The 23,618-nt window shown below is 33.3% G+C and overlaps 2 long non-coding RNA genes across 2 annotated transcripts; both read right to left on the reverse strand.

The window, feature by feature from the left end:
- Positions 1 to 21,162: 21,162 nt before the first annotated feature.
- On the reverse strand, positions 21,163 to 22,441 carry LOC143619893 (uncharacterized). Its single transcript, XR_013151253.1, has 2 exons — positions 22,280 to 22,441; positions 21,163 to 21,417 (listed from the first exon to the last, which is right to left on the reverse strand). It is a non-coding gene; the product is annotated as an uncharacterized LOC143619893 (long non-coding RNA).
- Positions 22,436 to 22,987, reverse strand: LOC143619886 (uncharacterized). The gene is made up of 3 exons (XR_013151250.1): positions 22,909 to 22,987; positions 22,605 to 22,771; positions 22,436 to 22,521 (listed from the first exon to the last, which is right to left on the reverse strand). It is a non-coding gene; the product is annotated as an uncharacterized LOC143619886 (long non-coding RNA).
- Positions 22,988 to 23,618: the final 631 nt, after the last annotated feature.

A 23,618-nucleotide genomic window follows, 5' to 3' on the forward strand; every position in this document is an offset into this window, starting at 1 on the left:
AACACACTAAATTACTCCAGATCTGACCAAAACCCGAAGAACACGAAAAACACGAAAACTCAGATTTACCTTATTGATGCATCGAGAGCAGCTCCTACTCTGATACCAATTGAGAGAACGTCATAGAGACCAAGATCTAGCCGCTAATACGATACATCAACACGAAATCGATACTTTAAATATAATACTTTATTGATAATTTAGTGTAAATACATTAGAGAGAATAATAAGTTATGGAGAGGATAACTTAAACTATGTACAAGTTCTCTACTAAATTATGAGCATAAGCTCCCTATTTATAGGCTATTTACAATATACGTTAAATACAAAGACTAAACTGCCTATAACTTATTCGATCGCTACGGACACCAAAACCGTGCACTAACAAATATAAGGATCCATGTTTCGATATGTATGTATGTATGTATGTATGTATGTATGTATGTATGTATGTATGTATGTATGTATGTATGTATGTATGTATGTATGTATGTATGTATGTAAGTAAGTATTATATGTATATTTTAATAATAGAAAAATTTATTCTTTTTGTTTTTAACCCGGCACTTTAATTCACGCTTTCTCATCGTTCAACGTTTTTATAAACTTTAATCTTCATCATATATGTAAACAAAAAATATAACAAACGTATTAGATATATTTATTTATCGTTAAATTACGTTAATGATTCAAAATGCATTTTTGCTCAAGTATTATTATTATAAGAATATCTCAAATTATATTTAATTAAATTATTTTATTTAATTTGTATACGTAATCATTTATCTAATTAGATTTTGTTATTTCAAGCATATCTTGTATTAATCAAATTATTAAAGTATTTAATCATATATTATATCATGGGTAATCATTGGGGAATTTATAATTAATAAGGCTATTAATAACAATGATCGTAGAGATTAATCGATCAATCATTAACATTTCTAATCCCAAATATAACTTAATCACATCAAAATCTTAATTCCTTAAATCATGTTATATCTCTTATAATTAATTTAATATTATATTATTTAACTAGGAATCCTTAACGGTATATCCCGAAGGGTTCATCTCTCGCACATCATCACTTGTTTCTTTCGTTCATCCGATCAGGTGAGTAATCACTCCCCTATTTTACTTGTTTTCAAATATTTTGGGGACACATGCGTACCATTTATCATATTATTTATCATATTATTTCTCATACGCAAACTGTGATCTTTGTGTTGTGTATCAATTGAATGATAGTCTGTTACTTGCAATTTGCTTACTTGCTTACTTGAATCGCATTCGGAGAGGTCCAACATAATCTCATTATAGTATGATCATACGACCGTCGTAGTGGCCGGAGCCCGATCGCATTGGCAATGGTTTCACCGACACCTCATTTTTGGTAACCAATGCCCATTCGCATGGCAACGGTTTAGCCTTTTTTTTATGGTTGATTGTTTATGTATGTGCTATGGTTTAATTGTTTATACTCACAGATAACAGTTTTGCCTATTTTTATTCACTTATATCATTATATATTATTACCATTTTTGTTTGTGTCAAAACTGGTGATCTACTCACTCAACATGTGTTGTTGACAAATATATATATATTTTGTACGCATTTGCAGGTTATAGATTTTGATTGTTATCGAAGTGAAGCTCACATAGAGATGACTTTAGGATAAAACATATACTAGAATAGTTGGTTTTGTATTTGTAATTTTCTTTATTTTTGTTGTATATGAATGTTGTTTGATAATAAATAAATTAATTAGATACTGTCGCTTTATAATTTCATGATAGTGACCTTGTGAGCTGTGACAATCAGTTCACGCCCCGGCATTTTCGCCGTAGGTTGGGGTGTGACAAGTTTAGCTCAAAATGAGCATTATTATGAACATTAGGATGGATGATAATAACAAACACATGATTAAACTAGAACAATCTAACCAAATGTGGATGAATCTTCCTTCTTAATGATGATGGTGGATGGATGATGATGATGGTTGATGGTGATGACCACCAAGCCTTCAAACTCTTCACTAGATCTTCAATGTGAGTGTTAGTGTGTGTTTTTATAAGTGAAAACCAGATAGAACTCTCTTCAAGGCACACCAAATGAGTGCAACATGAGCCACTATTTATAGGCAATCTGGAGAGAAAGGCACGGCCCCGTTTCCACGTAGGCACGCCCCCATGCTTTTTAGTGACATGTGCTGAATTTATTTTGTCTTTTCTGGTAGACGTCCACGACCCCGTGTCCACGTAGGCACGGCCCCGTGCTTTTGTTCCCAGTTTTTGTCTTTTTCTTGAAGATTTTTGTCTGTTCTGGTTCCAGAAGCATAGGAGCGTGTTTCTTTGCTTTTCTTGTGTTTTCTTCTATTTTTTTTCGTCTTTTCGCTTGTTTCTTCGTTTGGGGCTTGGTTTCACCTGAAATTGCATTTTATTATGATAAGTAGTCTTTTATGCTATGTTATTTGATAGAAATTGCAATTTTTAGATGCCGAAAAGATGTATAATTTTATGTACATCAAACATCCCCACACTTGAACATTGTTTGTCCTCAAGCAATCTATTTATAAACATTCTCTAATAACAGCAAACTTGGATTATAGCCATCCCTTAAGCGAGCTCTAATAAAATGAAAACAAAATAACCAATCTTAATTCGTGTTTGTGACAAAAATAAAAAAAAATATCTTTATGAACTTCCGTTTATGCAAAACGTCACGTTCTCGCATTGTTCACTCACACTTGGTTTATTATCTGGTCATACCTGTGATGTATGTATGTGAACACTCTTAGTCATTATGCAACCTGGTGATAAATAAGCTTGTTACAAGTTCAAATCTCCACCTTTGTGAAGGGTTGCATAGATCAGAAGGTAATATCGGTTGGTTTTGTGTGAGTTGGAACTTTTGGTATTTTGTAGTGGATAAAGGTTCTCGGTTGAGGATGGTAAATACAACTTTTCTGATTATCGAGGATTCTGGGATGTATTCGATGGTTAGCTTTTCTTCCCGATGATGATTATTTTTAATCCTAGTGACTCTTTTAAGGTCAGATCGTCAAGACCAGTTTTGTCGAGGATGTGGATCAGTTCTTCCTCAATCCTGTTTTGAACATAACTTCCAACTCTAGTGGATCGTTTGGCTTTGAGCCTAATAGCCCCCACCCTCATTAGTTCGGTATATTCATGCTGAGACTGAGTTTGACTTTTTCTATCATCTTCCTTCATGGGATCAGTTTCCGCAACCTAAGCATCGTTCGTATCTTTTTGCCCTTCTCTTCATTGCGTTTTTGGAAATTCCACAGAATGGTGGCTTTTGTTCGTCTTGGCGCCACTTTTTCCTCACTTTATTGCTAAAGAGAAAGATTATTTCCCTAAGTTCTGAAGGCAACCTAGGTTTTGTGAAGTGTATGCAGCAAAGGAAATTGAAATCGAAAGAATACATTTCCAAATCTTTAGGGTTTGCCGGTAAAAGACCAGTGTTGTATTTTACCAGTGAGGGGGATAAAGTGGTATGGTAAGGTTTTTGGTTTTGTGATTTGAAGAATGGTTTGATGGGATAGTGACATTATTACCTTCTTCCTTATACAACGCTTCGTGCGGTCTTGAAATGAATAATTGCGACAAGTTCTAAATCATACGAAACATATGACTCACTCAAAGCTTCCAAAAGAATATTTATATGGCATGAGGTTTATCTTAATGTAACGGAGGAATTGGGTATAAACGCCATATTTTTCATAAATTTCTTTCCAATATTGCAAAACTTCTTTTTACTTTTGGTTATTTGAATAGTAATTGGTTATTTGCGAAAAATTTTCTTGGATTTCTCTTCGGGTTTTATAAATATAATATTTATTTGCTGCAAAAATATTTGTAATTAGAGAATTTTTATAATTATTTGAACAAACGATTGGTCAAGTAATTCCCCTTCCCACACTTAAATCTCACATTGTCCTCAATGTGCTTAGATTCATGAATGATAAAAATTCTAATTAAATATAGTGGGTTAAATTGGAGAGGTACTTCCTTACGGGCTAACCAAATTTTGACAGAGCGTCCCCTGTTTATTTTCCGTTTTCCTGTTTTTGTACCTGTATAATATAAAACTACAAACAACCACAAACAGCCAAGCATAATTTGCTGAAAATTAGGTATGGAATCATCCATACCTTGCCCTAATGGGCTAAATAAGTACCTACCATAAGGTCTTTGGCACATATGGCCATAAAGTATCCAACCAAACAAACGACTGAAAGTAAATTGTTTAAACAGACATAATAATAATAAAAGTGTTTATGAAATGACTACCAACCCGTGCCCATGCCCGACCTACCAGTGCCGCTAGTCATCAGTTACCCGTGTCCAGGTCAAAAGGTCCCCACTGGCTGTCCATGCGATAGCCCAACCGATCAATCTCTCACCTCGTCTCTGCATATTCGGCTGCTCGATGTGCATCTGATGCAGCCATCTGCTCTGTAATCCATTTAAATGAGGCGGTAGTGTTAGCTGAGAATTGATCAATGAGTCCATATATACCCTCGAAAGATTATCGGCTGTCGTGTGTCAAGCTGGGGCCGGCTTCTAATGTTGATGGCCTCCTCGCTGATGGTAGGTGCGGCGGCGGTACTGTCTGGCTGGTGATCCTCTCCTCTCATGCACATCCTGAAGCATCGTTTCTATATGGTCTTATGGGTCCCAAGCCTGATTGTTTCTGTCACAAAGTCTCCATACAGTTGGGTTCCACCCGATTTGCTGAATCACCTGCATGCTTTCACAATAGACGAGGTTAAGGGCTATAGGATCTGGGCTTCGGGTTCCTTCTATGTCTGCATTGTAGGCTCTGTAAAGGTTGTAGATACACGGGCCACCAAAAATCGAGGTATTTCCTTTGGTAAAAGAAATAAGATAAAAGTTAAAAATTTGTACAATTATATACATTGATTAAATTAAAACTTGGATTGTTCTTAGAAACGTACCGTGTCCCCGGCAATGGCGCCAAAAACTTGATGGGCTTGTGTGCTGCGTGGCTTGTTTCATTGTAATGGTTGATGGGATGCTTTTTCACAAGATCGTGTTTTAAATTTATAAAAGTGATTTCTACAAAGACTAAACACACACAAAATAGGCAAGTATACCTATCGTATATGTAGAATAGTATTGGTAAGAACCAAGTATCGATCCGTGGACACAAATGTTTCTAATAATAAATCGTTGTTTTATTTTAATCGAAGGTTTTAATCATTTTGGGGTTAATTTTTGAACTTTTTACAAAATATAAATATTTATATATAATATATAGGTGACCAAGATGAGAGATTCTAAACAAGTTGTTCAATTATGCGAAGGTTACCATCTAAGATTAAGAATCCACTCCATTTTAGCATTGATAATTGATATATAAACATGTGGTAGACTTGCCGTAGCAATATATGATAGATAGCTCCTTAAGCCTTAAGTGAGCATCTTTGGCACGAAGGAGGTAGCATGCGCATTTTAAAGTTCATCCTTTCTTAATGTCATGCCACCTCAATAATGTCAATTTAAGTTAGCAAGTAGCTTCGTAAAGTAGAAATATTAGGATTGACTTCGATTTCTCAAATACCAATTCTAACAACTTCGGGTGGTTGTAGTTAACTCAAACAACCTCCCCTTGGTTGATTTATGTAGGTTATTACACATTCCATTAACATATGACTTCTTTAACTAATTTGATATCCTAAGCAAAGCCATTTTCGGATTACCAAGGTTTAGAGAAATACATCATAACTTATATCTCATCATTTCTAAGTACAATATAAGGATCCATGTTTAGATAATGTATCAAAGTATTTCTATTTTTCAAGAACATCAATCGATCATGAACGATTGCCAATGGGATTGACAATCACCAACTTTGAATTAGTGATTTAAGATGATGAAACATTTCTCATCAAAAGATAATTGTAATATAACCATGTACTTTACTAGACTAACCCACATGTTTTATATAATCATCAAGCAAAACAAAGCTTCTTCATAGATATTAGATGGTGAATGGAGTTTTGTAACAACTCGGGTTTTCAAAATGATATTTTATATCCGTTACCTGACACATTTTATATTCGGGAAAACTTTATAGCGTTTATCGAGCTAATTTATTGTTCTTAATAATTTTCATATAATATATCTAAAGCTTTCAATATATTACACTTTTAGCACCAAACTTAAACTTTAATCTCTGTTTGTTTCCATCCCTAATATTGAAGGACCAATGTGCAAATTTATGTTAACTATATCCACTTAATCCAATTACCCACTTACACATTAACCCGTATTCATATTCAACCCATTTACCCGTTTAGTTTGCTTGATGCGTAATCCTCGTCTCCAACATGGTAATTGATATATGCATTATGATTCCCTTACCTTTTACGGCCTACTGACTCCGCGAATTAAGAAACAAAGATCTATTAGATACGTATTAACTTTTATAGAGAACCGTCCTAAACCTAGGTTGAATTATACACAATTAGTGCATTATATTCCAATTTCTTTCGTTTGGACATTGGTTGAGACCTCGCCTTCGAAAAACCAATGTCTAATTATACTGTAACGATCTCGAAATCGGCGTTCGGACCCTTGATAGTACCGACATAATCCGCGCATGGTTAGACATCGTAACGAACACCACGTTTCAATTAAACCTGCAGAAGTGATCCCGACTCTAGCGCCATCAATACCCCTAATACGAATCGGATTATAACTTGCTACAATATAGTAAACCAGATCCTTGTTTGGCAGGCTTCACGTGGAACAAATTAACCACCTTCGGATCATCTGTGCAGGTAATTAATTATATGGAATTGATCTCCTGTATTCTTGTTTCAATAACCCTCATGTTAATTAAACTGAAGCACAACAGATTGAATGATTTATGAGTTAGGGTTTTATCTTGGGTTAGGGATAAACTGGTTAATTATGTATAAGAAATCTTTTTCGTTTGCTTACCATCTACCACCCCAGCCCAGTTGGTTGTGGGTGTGTATGTTAATTCCTTGAGCCGGACACCACGCGAGTTCGAATCCCAGCAGTAGCAGTTTTTGTTTGTTTGTTTTTTTTTTGGTTTTATATATTTAAAAAAAAAGGAATTTAGTAATTATAATTATTATTATTATTAAATATCAAGTAATCATTATTTTATTAGAACCGACATTTTGGAGTTTATGTTTCCTGTCAAATCTCGTTAAAGGCGTTCAATTACGTATATATACATATATATTTATGTATATAAATATATATATGTATGTATATGTATGTATGTATGTATGTATGTATGTATGTATGTATGTATGTAAGTATTATATGTATATTTTAATAATAGTAAACTTTATTCTTTTTGTTTTTAACCCGGCACTTTAATTCACGCTTTCTCATCGTTCAACGTTTTTATAAACTTTAATCTTCATCATATATGTAAACAAAAAATATAACAAACGTATTAGATATATTTATTTATCGTTAAATTACGTTAATGATTCAAAATGCATTTTTGCTCAAGTATTATTATTATAAGAATATCTCAAATTATATTTAATTAAATTATTTTATTTAATTTGTTTACGTAATCATTTATCTAATTAGATTTTGTTATTTCAAGCATATCTTGTATTAATCAAATTATTAAAGTATTTAATCATATATTATATCATGGGTAATCATTGGGGAATTTATAATTAATAAGGCTATTAATAACAATGATCGTAGAGATTAATCGATCAATCATTAACATTTCTAATCCCAAATATAACTTAATCACATCAAAATCTTAATTCCTTAAATCATGTTATATCTCTTATAATTAATTTAATATTATATTATTTAACTAGGAATCCTTAACGGTATATCCCGAAGGGTTCATCTCTCGCACATCATCACTTGTTTCTTTCGTTCATCCGATCAGGTGAGTAATCACTCCCCTATTTTACTTGTTTTCAAATGTTTTGGGGACACTTGCGTACCATTTATCATATTATTTATCTTATTATTTCTCATACGCAAACTGTGATCTTTGTGTTGTGTATCAATTGAATGATAGTCTGTTACTTGTTATTTGCTTACTTGCTTACTTGAATCGCATTCGGAGAGGTCCAACATAATCTCATTATAGTATGATCATACGACCGTCGTAGTGACCGGAGCCCGATCGCATTGGCAATGGTTTCACCGACACCTCATTTTTGGTAACCAATGCCCATTCGCATGGCAACGGTTTAGCCTTTTCTTTGTGGTTGATTGTTTATGTATGTGCTATGGTTTAATTGTTTATACTCACAGATAACAGTTTTGCCTATTTTTATTCACTTATATCATTATATATTATTACCATTTTTGTTTGTGTCAAAACTGGTGATCTACTCACTCAACATGTGTTGTTGACAAATATATATATTTTGTACGCATTTGCAGGTTATAGATTTAGATTGCTTATCGAAGTGAAGCTCACATAGAGATGACTTTAGGATAAAACATATACTAGAATAGTTGGTTTTGTATTTGTAATTTTCTTTATTTTTGTTGTATATGAATGTTGTTTGATAATAAATAAATTAATTAGATACTGTCGCTTTATAATTTCATGATAGTGACCTTGTGAGCTGTGACAATCAGTTCACGCCCCGGCATTTCCGCCGTAGGTTGGGGTGTGACAAGTTTAGCTCAAAATGAGCATTATTATGAACATTAGGATGGATGATAATAACAAACACATGATTAAACTAGAACAATCTAACCAAATGTGGATGAATCTTCCTTCTTAATGATGATGGTGGATGGATGATGATGATGGTTGATGGTGATGACCACCAAGCCTTCAAACTCTTCACTAGATCTTCAATGTGAGTGTTAGTGTGTGTTTTTATAAGTGAAAACCGGATAGAAATCTCTTTAAGGCACACCAACTGAGTTCAACATGAGCCACTATTTATAGGCAATCTGGAGAGAAAGGCACAGCCCCGTGTCCACGTAGGCACGCCCCCGTGCTTTTTAGTGACATGTGCTGAATTTATTTTGTCTTTTCTGGTAGACGTCCACGGCCCCGTGTCCACGTAGGCACGCCCCCGTGCTTTTTAGTGACATGTGCTGAATTTATTTTGTCTTTTCTGGTAGACGTCCACGGCCCCGTGTCCACGTAGGCACGGCCCCGTGCTTTTGTTCCTAGGTTTTGTCTTTTCTTGTAGATTTTTGTCTTTTCTGGTTCCAGAAGCATGGGGGCGTGTTTCTTTGCTTTTCTTGTGTTTTCTTCTGTTTTTTTTCGTCTTTTCGCTTGTTTCTTCTATTGGGGTTTGGTTTCACCTGAAATTGCATTTTATTATGATAAGTAGTCTTTTATGCTATGTTATTTGATAGAAATTGCAGTTTTTAGAGATTATTTGATGCCGAAAAGATGTATAATTTTATGTACATCAATAATCTAGGGTAGGTTTGATCCGATTAGAACTTAGGTTTGAAAGAGTTTATTGAGGAAAATCATTCGGGTTCGGGTCCTGGACTAACCATACCATAAAACCCGAATGATATTTCTTAAGAACCGGGTTGAATTGCACGTTCGAATCTTAACATTTTCAAAAATCGTATTAAAAACACGGACCGTGTTTCTGCAAAACACGCCCCTTGGTCAACTGCAGGTCAACAAAAAGTTAAAATTGGTCACAATGGTCAAAACTGTCAAAACCATATAAGCCTGGGGTCGTGCTTTGCTCTCTGTTCCACATGTTCAATAAATTTTATGATAAATTGCCTAATCTTGTTCTAAAACTTCAGATGGTTGAGTATGGGGACGAGGAACATGTTTTTTTTTCTTCCCAGAGAACACATCATGAGATAGGATGGCTCAACAAAGACTACCCCCACTTAAACAACCGACTCCCAGAGCCAAACTTCTACGCATGTGCCGTTACTTTGAAAAAGGTAAACCAATGGAGAAGGCACAAAGGGCTTGTTAAAGGGCCATGGGCGCGTGTTCTCAACCAGAAAAGGCAAAGCAGTGACCAAATTAACTAAAGAATTCTTGGCCTCGTTTTCAATAAAAATGAAGGACTTATCCGTGTGGGACGAAGAGGCTATTGAGTTCAGGGTCGGAGGAGAATGATATAAAACTTCGGTCACGCAGCTCGGGACCGATTTGGGAATTTACATGACCGATGAAACTGAGTCTCCCCTATGGTATGAGGCCGGGACAACTTTTGAAGATGAGGATGGTAATGAATCAAGTGAACCAGGAAACACCATAATACAGGCATGGGAACAGTTTAGTTATGGAGATGAACGATATTGTGCAAGCAGCACCAAGAGCACCGTTTTATGTGACCCGCTGATGAGGTACATTCACCGCCTGCTGAGCCACACAGTCACTAGCGTGGCCAGAGCGAGGGGGTTGTAGGATTAAGGGATTTGTGGGTCCTTTATTGCATCAAGAATGAGGTATCGTGCAATATCACGTACCTATTCTGTCAACTGTTTAAAACGAATGCAAATGCAAGAAGCCCAAATACCCCGATCTTTGGTGGTGCATGGATTTATAAGCTCTATAAAGCTTATGGTGCAGACAGGGAAGGAACACTTAGCCCGAACCCAATCCCACTTGATCTCAACTTCTGTAGTATACAAATGGTCCATCAGATAGAAAGAAACCCATAAAAGTGGAGGTTTCAGGATGCCCTCAACCAAGTCTGGGATCCTAAGGACCCCGCTGAGATATCCAGGACATACCCGAGAGGAGGACCGGACCACCGCCACGACAGACCCACCGCCGCACGTACTCTCAGCAGGGTGGCCCATCATCATCAGGAGCTGGCCCCGGCTTGTCATATCATAGCCAGTACTCTTTCGAGGGGCTATATGGGCTCATTGACCAGTTCCAGACTCACACCACCGCTTCTTTTGACAGGTTATCAGGACAGATTGATGCATCTGACGCACAACTTGCCATAGAGTATGCAGAGACGGGCGGGAGATTCATCAGTTGGATGAGCGCATGGATAGGCAATGGGGAACCTTTGACCCGGAGCACCCGGATAACTGACGAACATCGGCAATGGTAGGTCTGGTTTGGGAATGGGCATAGGCGGTAGTACTTATTGACATTATTATTATGTTTGTTTGAGACAATTTCTATTTGGTTGTTTGTTTGTTTGCTACTTATTATGGCTGGGGGTGCCAAGACATTTGACTATGGACTTATTTAGCCCGTGTGGGCAGGGTATGGATGATTTCATACCCTATTTTCAGTAGTAGTATGCTTTGTTAGTTTGTTGGTTGTGTGCAGTCTTTATTATTTATGTGCACTACCGGAAAATGGACAAAAAACAGTGGATGCTCTGTCGAAATTTCGTTGGCCTGTAGGGAAGTTCCTTTGCATTTTACCCACCATACTTCATATGAATCTTATTATGAATCTTTTCACATTCAGGACAATGTGAGATTCAAGTGGGAGGAGGGGAATTACTTGACCAATTGTTTGCTCAACTAATTATAAGATTCTCTAATAACAAAATGTTTGTAGCAAACAAAGACTATTTTTATAAGAAAACCAAAAGAAAATCTAAGAATTTTTTTTGCAAATAACCAACTAAAAATCTACTATAACAAAAAAAAGTGAAAAGGTAAAAAGAAATTTTGTAATATTGAGAATAAATTTATGAAAAATTTGGCGTTTATACCCAATTCCTCCGTTACTGTAAGATAAGATTCATGCCATATAAATATTTTTTCCGGAAGCTTTGAGTGAGCCATATGTTTCGTGTGATTTAAAACTTTTCGCAAATGATCGTTTCAAGACCACACGAAGAGTTATAAAAAGAAGAAGGTAATATTGTCAACATTCTCCAAATTAAAAAAAACCCAAAAACATTATCCAAAAAAACAAAATAAAAAATTTACCACTTTATCCCTCTCACCGATAAAATACAACACTGGTCTTTTACCGGCAGACCCTAATGAACTGAAAATGCATTCTTTCGATTTCAATTTCCTTTGATACATACATTTCGCAAAAACTAGGTTGCCTCCAGAACTTAGGGAGAGAATATTTCTCTTTAGCAATGAGGTGAAGAAAAGTGGCGCCAAGGCGAACAAAAGCCACCATTTTGTGGAGTTTCCAAAAGCTCAATGAAAAAAAGAGCAAAAAGATACGAACGATGCTTAGGATGCAGAAACTAGTCCCACGAAGGAAGAAGTCAAACTCAGTCTTAACATGAATATACCGAACTAACGAGGGTGGGGGCTATTAAGCTCAAAGTCGAACGATCCATTAGAATTGAGAGTTATGTTCAGAGCAGGATTGAGGAAGAACTAATCCACATCCTCGATAAAACTGGTCTTGACGATCTGACCTTAAAAGAGTCACTAGGTTTATAAACAAAATCAGCAAACGGGAGAAAGGAGCTAACAATTGAAGACATCTTAATACTCCCGACAATCAGCAGAAGTTGTATTTACTATCCTCATCCTCATTAACCTAAACCCTTAAACCACCACAAAATACAAAATTCCTACTCAAGCAAAACCAACCTATATTACCTTCTGATCTATGCAACCCTTCAAAAAGGTGGAGATTTAAACTTGTTACAAGCTTATTTATCACATGTTACATTTTGGCTAAGAGTGTTCACATACATACATCACAGGTATGATCAGATATAAAACCGAGTGTGAGTGAACATTGTGAGAACGTGACGTTTTACATAAACAGAAGCTCATAAAAACAAATCGCCTTTTTATATATCACTACATATATTCCAATAATTTAAGGTTGGTTATTTTGTTTCCATTCTTTTAAAACTCTGTTGGTGATGTTTAAGCTATGGTCCTAACTTGCTATTTTTAGAGAATATTTATAAGTAGCTTGCCTGAGGATAAGCAAGGTTCAAGTGTGAGGATGTTTGATGTATATAAAATTATACATCTTTTTAGTATTAAATAATCTCTAAAAACTGCAATATCTATCAAATAATATAGTTCAAAAAGCTGCTTATCATGTTAAAATGTATTTTATGGTAAACCCAAGCTGCAAACGAAGAAACGAACAAAAAGCCAAAGAAAAATCAAAAAAAACTCATGAAAACACTGAAACACACCCCTATGCTTTATGTGCAAGAAAAGACAAAAATATTCAAGACAAGGCAAAATACTGGACAGCTGGACACGGGGCCGTGCCCCAGTAGGCATGTGGTCGTGGTCACCTTTCAAGAAAAGACAAAAGAAGATATAACAGACATCCAAAAACGCGGGGACGTGCCTCATGAGCACGCCCCTTGGTGAGTCATCATGTACGATCTGATAGAGCATTTAATGCGACTGGCCACCTGGACATGGGGGCATTCCTCATGGAACACGGGACCGTGCCTGGTTGCCCATATAGCCTATAAATAGTGGAGCATGTTGCACTCATTTGGTGTGCTTGAAGAAAACATTCTATACGGGTTTCACTTATAAAAAAACCCACATTTCACTATTATTGAAGATCTTGTGGAGAGTTTGAAGGCTTGGAGGTTATCATCATCATCATCCATCACCATTGAAGAAGGAAGATTCATCTACATTTGGTTAGATTGTTCTAGTTTGATCATATGTTTGTTATCTTCATCTCTTTTAATGTTCATAACCATGCTCATTATGAGCTAAACTCCATTTACCATCTAATTTCTATGAAGAAGCTTTGTTTTACTTGATGATTATGTTGAACATGTGATTTAGTTTGGTAAAGTACATGGTTATTTTGCAATTATCCTTTGATGAAGAAATGTTTTATCACTTTAACTCAATACATCAAGGTTGATGAGTAATAATCATTCATGATTCACTCATGTTCTTGGAGACTAGAAATGGTAAAAAGAATACCTTGATAACTTATTCAAGATAAAACATGGATCCTTATATTGTACTTAGAAATGATGAGATATAAGTTATGATCTATTTCTCTAGTTTTGATAATTTTGAAATAACATTGTTAACACAATTGCTTAGGTTATCATGCTAGTTAAAGAAATCATATGTTAAAGGAATGTGTAATCACCCGAAGTTGTTAGAATTGGTATTTGATCAGAAATCGAAGTCAATCCTAATCTTTCTATTTTACTAAACTACTTGTCTACTTAAATTGACATTCTCGTGGTAGTCTGAGATTAAGCAAGGATGGACTTGAAAATGTGCATGCTAGTTTCTTTTATGTCATAGAATATGTTCACTTAGAAATGAGAGACTATTATATCATATATATTAGGGCAAGTTTATCACATGTTTACTTAATAATCATCGAGGAAGAATGGAGTGGACTCTTGATCTTAGATGGTAACCTTCATATAATTGAATTACTCATTTAAAATTTATCTTCTTGTCACCTACATATTATATATATAAGTATTTCTATTTTATAAAAAGTTTAAAAATCAACCCCAAAATGATTAAAATTCTCCGATTGAACTAAAACGAAGATTCATTTGTAGAAACATTTGTGTCCACGGATCGATACTTGGTTCTTACCAATACTATTCTACATATACGATAGGTACACTTGCATATTTTGTGTGTGTTTAGTCTTAGTAGAAATCACTTTTATTTTTATAAATTTAAAACACGATCTTGTGCGAAAGCTAAATCTCCCATATCATATTTTATAAGCGCACGCACAGCGAACATCACCTATCAATACTTCTAACTTTTATCAAATTATAAGCATTTGTGTCAGTATTGTCTTTTCCTTGAATAGTGATCAGAATATTGTATGTGAAACATGTTGTACAAAATTATGCTCAAGTGAAGCAAAACGTTCACAAAATTGAACGGGTTAACCTGCGTTTTTTTTTTTGTCAATTGGCAAAGTCGATAAGCCCCTCAAACTTATCAAAATATTTTTCATGGTGTAGCTCAAAACTATTATTATATGAAAAGTATTCTCCAAAATATGTTCATAACCAAATTTCTTTCAGTTATACATATATGATACTAAGAACAAATTTTCAATAGATGGAGTGTTTTTTGGTATGTTTTTGCACGTGCATATTTTTTATTAAGTTCTTTTTTTTTGGAAAAAATCATTTTGTGATATAAATAAATAAAATCAATATGTGTATAATGATACAAGCATAGATGTAATACATTTTTCTATTTACATTATGTATTATTTTATTTGTAACTTAACTATTTAGATCATTTTGTGTGTTGTACGAGCTCTAAAGCTAGTTAAATATATTTTAATGTATATAAAAAAAGTATAAACCAAGCCATAAAGTATATGTTTCTTAAGCATTTTGGCATGTGTTGTGAATGAAAACCCCATTATACAACAAAAAAAAGTTATATAAATGAATGGTAGATAGTTCAAATAGTAAATCGGTATACATAATTATTCAACTTCAATGATCAAATGTTAAACACTAAAATATATATATATATATATATATATATATATATATATTAGGTATTCTCCGTGTCTGCAAATATTTATACAAAATGTTTGGAGAAAATTAAGAAAATACTCATCATGTGCCACTGTAATAACTCGAGCGGGATCCGAAAAAAGGATCATTTATTGAAATGGTTAAAAAATGCGAGGAATGCTATGAGATTAATAAGTGACAAAAATGGGTAGTCTTTTATTAGAGAGATAGATAAAAAAAACTTTTATATATATTTAACTAACAATTATGTTTACGGTAAAAGTTATTAAGTAATATATATTATTTTACAAGTAAAAACTATAATTATAAAATATATATATATATATATATATATGTTAATAATTATAAAAAATATATAAATAAAGTAATTAAAAAATAATAAATAAATTGAGTTCGAGTTTGAAAAACTACTCATGAGTCGAACTCGAGCTTTAAAGTTAGAGCTCTAAACGAGCTCGAGTCCTTTGAAATTCAAACGAGGCGAGCTCCGGTTCAGGTCGGTTAATTTACACCCCGAAAGTACAACTTATTTGAAATGGTGTTAACAAGATTTTGAATTGTTTGAAATTGTAGTCTTCTATAAAACTATAAAATGTGTATGCTTGTTAGTTGTTAGCAGATCAAAAGTGGATGTCTTGAATATACCATCAGTTAAAGTGGACTGGTATAAGATGAATGTGTTTGCTTTTGGATTACACAAATAAAAAACCGCATGTTTTCATGCAGATAGGAGAATGTTTCAGGTAATCAAAATGTCTGGAAAGAAGGAACCGTATGCCTCGAGGGTCCCAGGACCTCACCCTGTTGTTCTTGAAGGAGAACTTGAGCTCTATCATCATGATATAAAATGGATTGTGGCTGAAAATGGACATGTTGAAGAAAATTTGATCCTTCGGAGGGAGTTGATCTTTTTAACCAAAGATGAGATTCATAGATTAGGTCATATTATTCCTCAACTGCATGCATGCCGACAGAGAAGCACGGGCCAGTTCGGGATATAGTTTAGAGAAGAATGAAATGCGTGTATTCTTCGACCTATATAAAGTTACATTTTCAATATCAAATATCCGCCACTTCTCCCATGAAATACGTGTATTCTTCGACCTATTACGAACCTAGAGGAAACTCAACGCTCTTATTTCTCCAATAAGATTACATTGTTCCCCAACTCCTTACTTGAAGGACATGGCTCCCACCCTCATGCTACTTTCCTTCTTTGGTCCAAAACTATTAACTCCTTAGACACCTCGCTGTTGGACCATAGACGGTGAGTCCAAGAATTTCTTGGATCCACCTCACATGATAAACAACTAAAAGCAAGATTTAAGCACATCATTTACTTTCTCTACTTTCGACAAACCAGTGGCCAAATTATAGCCTTGCAGATCACAATGTCACATATGCCGAGTTCTAGTTACCTACAATCCTACGGATTTAGGTTCCCATTCGCCTTTTATTAGTTTATATATTATATATTAGTTCGAGTTTGATTTAAGTTTTGATTTGAAATATAAATAGATGCATCTAGATCACCAGATTTCATCAAGCCTGATCGTAATATATAAGATATTATTATCTAAGCTGGGGCTAAGCAAGGTTCGGTTCAGTTATTGGGTGAAACCAAAATCAAAACCTTAGTAGTCGGTTATTTTAGTTTCTTAACCGATCGGTTTTCGGTTACTCGATTATTCGATTTTTGGTTAATTTCAGGTTTTTTTAATTGCGTGTACATTCAAAAAAAAAATTCAAAATCAAATAATGAACTACAATAATTATTCACGTTCCAACTAATATACAATAAGAATTTTTTAGTTATTATTATCCATGAATAAATTTCCAAATAGCAAAGATTAGAAAAAAAAAAAGAAAAGGTATAATCAATTCCTTAACAAAAAATAAAAGTGATGAACTGATGGATTTGAGTCTATAGCTAGAATAATGAAAAGGCATAATCGATTTGGTTTGTTTTCTTTAAATGAATAACCCAACCGAAACCAAAAAATCAGTTTTTCGAAAAACCAAAAAATTTACCGTCGGTTAATGTTCGGTTCAGTTTTTCGGTTTTCTGCTCACCCCCGATCCAGGCCAACCTCTTATATCTTCCACGCCCAAGGTCCATAGAGGATTGTTGGTTTAATAACTGACCATATAGCTTTTTGATGATCACTATGTTTAGAAAAGGGATTACTCTATAAATAGTAATCAAGTTTTAAAATTGTGGTTATTATTTAATAGAGTAATTGGGACTCTATAAAATAGTAATCAAGTTTTGAAATTGTTCTAATCAGGTCATTTATAAAATATTTTGTTCTAATCAGATCACTAAAGTTTACTTTGTGTTCCAATCCTAGATATTTTACCTGGATAACAGGTTATCAGTTTTGTTTTTATTTTTAACTATTTCGACATTGTATTATATTTTTTAAAATTCGAAATATAGTAAAAATTGAGAAAATGATTTTTAAAAAGAAATAAGTTTTAGTATACCATATAAGTTTACGGTATCACCGTTTTAAAATAAGTTTTACATCAGTCGAATTGTATCGTTCTTCCGATCAGAAGTCATAAAACACCGGTTTGAAACTCGGAAAGAAACTTGACGGCATTAAATGTTTTTTAACGAATGTCCATTGAGACAAAAATATTTGAAAGTTGGGACTGCTGGTAGTGATTTTTAAAGTTGGGATTATTATCGGCAATACACAAAAGTTTGGATGATTTATTTCCAATTTGCCAATTATATTTAGTCTACTTGTATAACCATTGTTAAAATTTAGTATAGTATAAATATTTTCTTAGGCCTAACACATTGTTTTCGCATTCACTTTTAATTTGTTTCAACTCAGTTATAGTTATGTTTGCTCATCTATATTCAGGTTATGTTCGTTCGTTAACCGTTCGTTTATACAATTAACGAACAAGTACAAACACGTTCATTTTCTTAACAAATGGACGTGAACAAGAAAACCCATTTCATGTCTGGTCATTTGTTCGGTTAAAGATAAATAAAAGAAAGACCTTGCTTTAATAAAGAAAAATAACAAAACACCTTTGGGATTGTCCTATAGCATTTAATCTTTGATCTCTAACAATAACAGCACGCCACCTTCCAATAAAACATTCAAAAGTTAACCCAAAAATAAACCATTAAAACCATAAGATGAATATAATTTCCTAGTGTCATTTTATAAATATATATATATATATATATATATATATATATATATATATATATATATATATATACAGGGAAGGGTTATTCTAAAAACAAGTAGTTTTCTAGGAAGACTATGAATAAATCATAGCCATTGGATCATGTTGAGATTTAAAATTACCATAAACCGTCATAGTTTCCTAGAATTATTCTTTCACCATTATAACCGACATAGTTTCCTAGGATTGTTCTTTCACCATATATATATATATATATATATATATATATATATATATATATATATATATATATAGGGAAGGGTTATTCTAAAAACAAGTAGTTTTCTAGGAAGACTATGAATAAATCATAGCCATTGGATCATGTTGAGATTTAAAATTACCATAAACCGTCATAGTTTCCTAGAATTACTCTTTCACCATTATAACCGACATAGTTTCCTAGGATTGTTCTTTCACCATAGGTTTTAATGCCACATGTAAAAAAATTTGTTGGTTCTTACCATTCCTAGGAAACTATTTATTTTTATTTGAACCATTTTCTATTTATACATATATAAGTTTGGATCTAATACAAATGAAATTAACGTGCTAAACATGAGAATCAAGTAGAGTAATTATATATACAAATAGAGTAATTATGTAATTACTCTATCATAATTACTCTATGATGTAATTACATAATTACTCTACTTGTATATATAATTACTCTATTTGATTCTCACGTTTAGCACGTTAATTTCATTTGTACGTTAACCTTTCCCTACATATATATATATATATATATATATATATATATATATATATATATATATATATATATATATATATATATATATATATAGAAAAGGGTTCAAATAAGAATAAGGAGTTTCCTAAGAATGGTAAGAACCAATCAATTTTTGACATTTGGCATTACAAATGATGATGAAAGAACAATTCTAGGAAACTATGTCGGTTATAATGATTAAAGAGTAATTCTAGGAAACTATGTCGGTTATTGGTGATTTTAAATCTCAACCATTGATTAACATGATCCAATGGCTATGATTTATTCTTAGTCTTCCTAGAAAACTACTTATTTTTAGAATAACCCTCCCATATATATATATATATATATATATATATATATATATATATATATATATATATATAAATTCAAGAGAAAAATGATATTACTGCGAGAAATGAATATGAGCCACTAGTTTTATTTTAGGTTTTAAAAGCTTAAAGATAAATGAAAAAGATGTAAATGCAACAATAAATGCATTTTCTCTCTTCAATTAATACAACTAATATAACCGTAATAAATTTCTCTCGAATTAATGTATATACCTAATTTAACTCTAATAATTAAAAAGCTAAACACACTAATTTAGTTTTATAATTTATTTACATCCTCTTCATTTTATCAAAAAAATATACAATTTATTCATATAATACTAGTTCTTTATATTAAAAAAACAATTTCTTTCCTCTCAATTTATTACCATATATCAATGCGTAATTTTTAACAATAAATATCAAAACATAATATATATTTTTTTAATTGATATATCTAGAAAACCTATTGTCATAATTAATAAAAAAAATATCATACAAATGTGTCCATTAAATATAAACAATAAATATACAATCTACACAAAATTATATAACATACAAGTGTTTTGAGCAATAAAAACGTATAACATACAAAAAAACATATAACTTACATACTTAATTCGACATCAACAATTATATAAACTACACAAAGATACACATACCCTACACGTGTGCAGGTTATATGTTTTTCATGTGTATTTTCTTATTCTTAGAACAAGTGTGGGTTATATGTTTTTGTGTAGGTTGTAGATTTCACATCTAATTCAAACATATGTAAGATAGTTTTTTGTATTATTCATCACAATGTAACTACGTGTTGATTGATATTGATAAGTTGAGTGGGAAGAAATTGATTTTAAATAGAAAGAAATTTTAGTATATGAATAAATTGTATTTGTATAGGATAAAATTTTCGTGTGTAGGTTATATGTTTTTCGTGCGTAGGTTATATGTTCTCGTGTGCATGTGTATTTTATTGATGATGAATTTTGTGTGTAGGTCATATGTTTTCTTATTTTCAGAACAAGTGTATGCTATACGTTTTTTTGTGTAGATTGTATCTTTTTTTGTTGATATTTTATGCAAACATGTGTAAAATAGTTTTTTGTATTATTTATCACAATATAACTACGTGTTAATGGATATTAATATATTGAGTTGGAATAAAAGCAAATATCCATAATCATATGATCAAATTGTATAATAAGAACAATCAAAGCAAATATCCACGATTGCAATTCCATTCAACCTTAATTCTTACGATTAATAGCAAAGATTATTAGTGATAGATATGTAAACACACTTGACATATTTATTTATATATATATTAAACAAGTAAACGTACCCGCGCATTGCTGCGGGACACGTCGGGAGTCTGTACGTATCAGTTTAGTTTGTTACGTTATTGTAAATGATTTGGTACCTATGTATATGACATACACCCACCTTAATTCAACTGATGCAATACCAACTCAGTTAACCTTTTACTACAATATCAGTATCGCTGTAACAAATAACAAATTTGCTAACTAAAGTAATCACTACTAATTTAAGAACAACTTTGACTTGATACATTATCGAATTCAGACTTAACACTAAACCTCAAGTTATACCGTATGTGAAACCTTGAACGCAATGTAAAAGACGGAACTTCAATCAATCCTGAAAGTTAACTTTATTCACCCGAAACCTGTCACTTTCAAGAACTGCATGGAAAATGTAATCAGTAAAAAAAACTAATGTAAAATGTAACCTTATGAAGAGTAAATTGAGGATTCAGTCGCTATATAAAAACAAATGACCAATTGGACTTGACTTAATTAACTGCTACTGCATTTGATCGACAACAAACTAATGTGAAATGTAGCTTTCTCAAGACTAAATAGTTACTGTCTTTGTTGTTACTCAATATCAACAAAGCAAGCTTGTGCTGATAGTGAATTGAACATAGTTATACGCGAAAAGGCAGTTTGACTATATTTTGTGGGTCAAATAGTGTAATTTTCAAATTGAAAAATACAATTCATATCTTTAGAAGTAAATTATGATACTTTTATGAATATAAGAACCAATAACTGTACATGAATTTCATTTACAAATGTGAGCTAACATTATTTTTTCAAGTTACACACAGTTAATAGTCAGTGGTCTTGTATATCCTAAAAGAACATCAAAGACTAAATTGTAAATAGTATACATTTTTTTAATATTCAATGTTTGATCACTTTTTGTGTAAAGTTTGATTGACCTTTATCATGTAAACAATGGATTATTCAATGAAGCAGTTTTATCAGCGGCGAAAGATTTAATCCTTAATATCATATTTATAAAAGTTTCACTACTTTCTCAAAATGGCCCGTTTTGACCCACGCGTATTTTGGTCATAACATGTTTTCACCAGTACGACACCCAACCCGACCAGACCCAACAAAAAGGTTACAATAAAATAGGCTACAGTATGACACTTTTTTCAAAACGGGTCATTTTGACTCGCTCACATTCTGATCGGAGCCCGTTTTTCACAATGAGATTGGGTTAAACGTCTAAAATACCATTGTAGATTCATACCTTTCTTTGCGCCTCTCAAGAAACCGTACCAATGATGGTTTGCACGCTTGGGGAACAAATGCATATGACATATGGGTAAATGAAGTTTAATCTATTTGTCAATTCTACAAATTGCTTTACCAGCACTCCTATGGTAAATGTTGATGAACACATTACCTGATCTCTGAGTAGAGATCAACTGAACCTCTTTTGCCTTTCCCATAACTTCCTTCAAACAGCTCATTGAATAAGTCATCAAATGTCTACACATATCAGCAACTCGGTAACCAAAGATACGTAATTTGAGATGCGTGAACAACTAAAGCCAAACCAAATCCGATCGTACCGTCGGTCGACGTCAGGCGTAGATGATTATATCGATTTCTCTGGAACTCAAAAAAATGAGGTTAATTATCAGAACCTGAAACAACAGTGTTCCTAGAAGGTTCGTCTAGTTTTGGGGTTAGTAGGCAGCCACGTTCATGATTTCGTTAACCTTCTCGGTACCTAAATCTTGAACACCATTGATTTCGTCGAGATTCAAGAACGAAATTAGGGATTGGTAACTGGGTTTTCGTATTTCTGTTTATATATTCTATTTCTACTTCAAAAACTGAAATTAGGGTTTATAATATAAGAAGAAGACGAACCTGCGATAAGTCATTAAGCAAGAGACGATGTTGAAAAGCCACTGGCACTCTTTCATCCAGCTCATGATCGACATGGCTTTCGTCCCTCTCTATTCCTTTCTCAGTATAGGGTGATGACTGGTGAGACTTGAGAATGAGAGAAAGTAAGCTGGATATTTTATATATATATAATGATAAAGGATAGGGTACGAAAATTTGTCTTCACTTTTACATCTTTCCACGTGTAACAACACCTGTCTCAGTTTTCTTCTTTTTGCTATACCCTAAAACAACACCTTTGTTCATCTGGTAAGAACACCGCTTCAATCTTTTGACGGAGAAAACCATAAACCCTGTGGTTTGTATCGATCGGCCGGAAATTCGTTTTTCAGATGTAGAGCGACATGGTAGTGGTGGTGAGGAAAAGCTCTCCCCCTCGCCTCTAAGTATAAGCTATGACGGATAAATATTTTCCGAGTCATCACCGGGTGAGCTTATGTTGTTTTTTTCTTTGCTCTTTCGTTATTTGAATCTCATAACCTGATTTGAAGATCAGATGCCTCAAACATGGCAGAAAGTCTATTGTCTAGATAATATACTGTTGTTTGTATGGTCACAGGGTGGGAGGCTGAGTCATTGATGTGTTTGTCAGCCAAATATTGTCGTTCGGTTCCCTCTCCAAGATCAACAATTGCAACGAGTAATTTGATTTACATTTTCCATTATGATAT

This window comes from Bidens hawaiensis, unplaced genomic scaffold (genome assembly GCF_021521415.1).
Source record: "Bidens hawaiensis isolate Kalapana, Puna unplaced genomic scaffold, B.hawaiensis_p1.1 tig00000296_1, whole genome shotgun sequence".
In the NCBI taxonomy this organism is placed as follows: Eukaryota; Viridiplantae; Streptophyta; class Magnoliopsida; order Asterales; family Asteraceae; genus Bidens; species Bidens hawaiensis.